We start from the raw sequence: 4,895 nt of genomic DNA, 5'->3' as shown, positions 1-4,895 counted from the left end.
GGGGAGGGCGGGGGCCGAGGCCGCGGCCGGCGGGAAGGGCCTGAGCCCGGGCTGCGGGCGCTCGGGAGAGGACGCCTCGGGCTTCGGTCCACTTCGCCACCCTTGGCCCCAGGGCTTCACAGCGGGTGCCGCGCCCGGTGCCCTTCGCGGGCGCAGCCGCCGCCCCGAGCGCTGGGGAGGCGGCGGCTTTCTGAACTCTGCCGCCGGGGAGTTTGCGGGTCCTCGGGCGGCTGCGGCACGCTGGACCCCGCGTAGCGCCACCGCTCCGCAGGAGAGCCGCTGTGGGGCTTGGCTCCGGCTCGCGTCTTTCCGGACCACACGTCTTGGCAGCTGGAGGTCGGGTCCCCTCGTAGGGCGGGGCGCACGGAGCCCCGCGAGAGGAGAAGAGTTGGTTCTGCGCGGGGTTCCTCGCCGGCTGCGAGGAGCGGCTGCCTTCGGCTGGCCCTGCCCGCGCCCCGCTCCGCCGCACCTGAGACTGGCCGGGCAAAAGTTCCCCGGGAGCGCGCCGCAGCCGGGCACAGCTGGCCGGGGGCGAGGGCGGCGGAAGGGGGTCCCCACTGCCGCGTCTCCGGGCGGAGGGAGGTTTTCCTCTTTCCGTTTTTCCGGTCTGAGCTGGGAAGAGGCCAGAGGGAAGCCCGCGCGTTGGGTGATGCGCACGTGAGCGCGCCGGCTTGTGCTCTGGAGACGGCAGAGCCACCTGCCCACCTCTGTGTGACACCCCGGCTCTCGGCCCTTGTATGGAAGTAGGAGCGGAGCCTGAAAGTGCCTGGTCTCTGAGCTCACGGTGCTCAGCGCGTAGACACGACCCGGCTGCGGACAGGTTCCTAGGGCCGGGAGGGATGGCTTCCGGGGAGAACCGCCGGGAGTGGGCGGCAGCAGGAGGACCCGCAGCTGGATACCCCGCGTCCGGCCGCGGTCGCGCAGGAGGGTCCTCTCCTCACCGTGTCTGGGGCTGTGTAGGGGGAGGGGAAGTGATTTGGGAAAGTTTCTGGAATGGAATAGGTCTCCGTGCTGTTTGGGAGTGTGTGAATACAGAGGAGGGCGAAGGGAAGGGTGATTTTGTTAAATGGTGTGTGACCTGGATGGTTTTAAAACTCTCCCTTTGTCAGGTGGGGAAACTGAGGCCAGAGTGACCGCAGAAGCTTGTGGAGTGGGGTGTGAGGTCGTTCGAACTGCGCTTGAGAACCTGTCTCCAGCCTCAGCCTCACCCCCTCATTCCCTTGTAGTCTTCCGATGCCCGCAGCTTCCTCCCCTCCAGTTTTTGGTATGTTCCTGCTATGGGACTGTGGCTGAAAACACAAAAGGATGTGCTGGGATCTTTGAATAAAAAAGAAACTCCAAAGGGAGGCTCTGAAATAGCCTCCAAGCCTGAGACTTCAGGGGATGAGACTTCAGGGGAGGCGGATGGACTTTTTACAAGTTTAAGCACAGAATAAAGGAAAATGGGCTTTATTACAGCAGCACACAAGGCGGCTAGACAGAAGGAAGGACTTCGCAGCATTGAAGGTTGTTGGTTATGAAGCTTTTGCCTTCTGTCTGCGGTGGCTGGACATGAACCCCTGCCTGCCATCCCTGTGGGTCTTCGGGGTCTTTTTAGCCAAAGGGGCTCTGCGTGTGGTGGTGAAGGACCTAGGTCTAGCCACAGGACCTGGAGTCAAGTCCGGCTCGGCCACTTGCTGGCCTGTGACCTTGGACATGTTGCTTCGCTTCTCTGATTGTCACTTGCCTCCTTGGGGGTTAACAGCCTGAGCTTATAGGGTTTTTGTGAACATTAGCGTTCTTTAGTAAGTAAGAGAGTAAGTAAATGATGATGATGATGGTTTCACTGTCTGGGGTTTCCAGGCCCCCCTCTCAATTTCTTTCCCTTGGGCCATTCAGGGCATTGGGAGCTGGGAATGCCTTGGGGTAAAGTTCAGGTGCTGCCTCTGTCGGGAACCAAGTTTGGTTTCCCAGGCGGACCTTGCCCCGGGAGATGTGGAGGGCTGCTCGGAAATCCTTTGAAAGATCTGTAAAACTGGAGTTTTGTCAGTGGCCAGAGCCTTGTGGGAAGGATGCAGGGAGCCCAGGAGGCAAGCAGCTCATCACGCACAGCCTCCGGGGGCAGGAGACAGGCCTGTGAGGCTGCTGCCTGCACACTGCCAGCATTCAGATACTGCTGTGTGAGCTCAGCTGTTCTCCGACTGGCAGAGGTGACTTCCGGGAGATTCCTGAGGGGAGGGACTCTGCGGTGCCAGCCTTAGGGTTTGGCTGAGACCGGGCTGCTCCAGCAGAGGGGCGAAAGGGTTGGGACAGAGGGAGGGATGAGTCACGTGTGTCCGGGGGGCAGTGGAGAGGTTGGGGAGGGTGTGCAGAAGAGCCTGGAAGATGGCTATTGGAGTCTGCATCCCAGACGTTTGCTGAACAAGCCTGGGGGGAGGACCCGGGCCTTTACCGCCAAGGCTGCCTCCTCCTGTTGACTACAAATCCTGCATGACTAGTGTCCCTAAAGAAAGTGGGTTCTGACTCAGATCCTGCTGGTAGCTGGACCAGTGCCCTGTACTCTTGGCCTGGCCCTGACCCTCCTCCCTCCCTGTGGCAGCCAAGGTGGGAGGGAGGAAGTTTAGGCCTGGAGGCTGCTAGCAAGACCCACGGGCAGCCTCTCAGCTGAGCAGGACTTGGCTCGGTACGTGGCCAAGTGGCATGTGTGTGCGTCCCCAGCACACACGCTAGAGGCAGGGGTGTGTCTGGCAGGCTGCGCTCAGGAGAAGCTGAGCAGGGTGTGTGTGTGAAGAATCAGCTTTCAGCTGCTGGCCCCAAGATCGGCGTGTGCTGGACCTGGAGCTGCCGGGTCCCAGGGCTGGTGGTTTCAGGTTTGAGGCTCTGAGATAGAAAGCTGGGATCTGGTTACCTAAGGAGCAGATGCTGCCTGGCCGGGAGGTGCTGAACTCCAGCCTTGCTTTGGCTGCCCTCTGTCCTGGCTCCTGGCCCTGTGCTCTCCTCCCTCAGATCTCCCTTCCTCGGGCCTGGCTGCCACAGCCTTACTGCGCTGAGGGAGTGAGGGCGGACCTGGGCGCGAGGGGGTGAGGCCCGAGAGGGACGAACTCTCTCCTCTCTGAAAGGCTTCCTGTCCTCCTGCACGTCCCATGCCTCCTCAGGCTGGGCTCGGGTCTCGGGGAGCAGCTCTCTCCTGTCTGTGCCCGAGGATGGGTAAAGCAGCTTGTGTGAGAGTGGATCTGAACTGTGGAAAGAGCTGAATGCAGCAGACAGGTGACCCAGAGTCTCTAGGAATGAGGTAGGGCATCACTCCCGTCTGAGTGTTGGTGGCCGTGGGTGGCAGTAAGGCTAGACTTGGAGCAGACGCCTGACTTTCCCTGCCCCCTGCTCCACACCTGAGTCTGGGCAGCGCAGAAGCCCCCAAAGTTGGAGGCTCAGCCCAGGGGCTGGTCGAAGGATGCCTGAACTCCCCGAGAGAAAGCCTCAGTGGGGACACACACACGGGCAGAACCCCAGGGATGCAGAAGACGGGTCTGTCTTGTAAGGTGGGCTCTGGTCTCGGCTGCCCAGCAGCCCAGACTCCTGAGTGGAGAAGGGGCTGGGTCCCTGGGGAGCCGGGCGCAGAGGCAGCTTGTAGCCTGGCCCTGCCCATGGGGGAGAGCCCAGCCTGCCCGAGGCAGCTGACCTATTTTTCTTAGGAATCTTCCTGCTTTTCTGTTCTCTCTTGCGTGAAAAAGCAGAGGACTGGTGAGCAGCGTCGGGGGCTCCGTGAAGGTTGCGGAGAGCAGTTCCCCGTGGGCCAGGCTGTGAGCGAGGTCTCAGCCAGCCCGCCTGTCCTCCTGGAAGGAAGGGGACTGGCTGCTGCTCTCTGCCCGGCCCTCTCCCCCGCCCCGCCCCCAAGCTCCCTCCTGGTCCAGCCCCGGCCGCCGGCTGGGGCAGGTAACTTGCACACACTATACGAGGGCAGCCGCTGTCCTGTTTTCTGGCTTCTGAGTGGCGAGTGCTGACGCTCCACTAGGAGCAGACACGGGCTTCGATCCCCCGCTTACTCGTGACCACCTGGCGCCTTACCCGAGGGCTCCCCCGGCTCACGGGCACTTGGACCAGGCCTGTACCCGCCCGGCAGGCGGGCGGGTGGGTGTCGCTGGGTCTGTCCATGGAGGAGCTGCTGTAGGAGCAGAGCGGAGGTTGGATTGCTGACTGCTTCCTGCCAGTGGCTCCTGGGGAAAGGCTCTTGGAAATACAATCTAGCCCAGGGCAAATGAAGGCTGCTAATAGCATCGTTGCTGCCTCTCGGGCTGCCTGGGCCAGGAGGGTCAGGGTGGAGAGGCGCCCACGGAGGAGGGGGCCTGCAGATCCTGCCCCTCCCCCAGGGCCTCGAGAGAAAATGGGAAGGTTCCCAGCCAGGGCCAGGCTGGGCTCAACTGACCTTTGACTTGGGTCCTGAGAGTTTGATGGGGAGTGGGGGCCGAAGGGCCGTGAGGTCAGCGCTGGGGAGACCGCAGAAGGAGGATCTGCCCAGGCGGGGGTGGAGGTCCTGGCCGGAGGCAGGCTGTCCCGGTGCCCTCCGGCCCACCTGCCTCCTGGGAAGGACAACCAGGGTGCGGCCTGACGTGGACACGGCCGTTCCTCCACATCACACTTGGCTTTGGGTGGTATGTCTGTCCTCAGCTTTCCTCGTGCAAGCCTCTGGCTCTCCACCCCCCGGGTAGGGGGTGGGTGCTGTTCCTGGGGAGCCCGATCACAAGCTCCCTGGAATCTCCTGGAACCCCCTGGCGTGTCAGGGAGGAGGGACTGGGGGACTGTTGGGGGCTGTGCCTTTTTTGGACTCAGCAGGGATTATTTTTAGGCTGGCAGATGGAGGTGGTGGCTGGCGCTGGTATTATTAGACAACAGGCCTGTGGTTTGGGAGCCTGGTGCCC

At 62.4% G+C, this 4,895-nt stretch overlaps 1 protein-coding gene across 1 annotated transcript in view; it reads left to right on the top strand.

The window, feature by feature from the left end:
- The window catches only part of IGSF9B (immunoglobulin superfamily member 9B), a 42,611-nt gene that overhangs the window by 227 nt on the left and 37,489 nt on the right, over nucleotides 1–4,895 (top strand). The gene's annotated exons all lie outside the window — the stretch shown is intronic.

The sequence above is a fragment of the Neophocaena asiaeorientalis genome, unplaced genomic scaffold (assembly GCF_003031525.2).
Source record: "Neophocaena asiaeorientalis asiaeorientalis breed wild unplaced genomic scaffold, Neophocaena_asiaeorientalis_V1.1 scaffold424, whole genome shotgun sequence".
Lineage (NCBI taxonomy): Eukaryota > Metazoa > Chordata > Mammalia > Artiodactyla > Phocoenidae > Neophocaena > Neophocaena asiaeorientalis.
The sequence above is the reverse complement of the archived record's forward strand: the minus strand, read 5'-3'. Positions and strand labels throughout refer to the sequence as shown.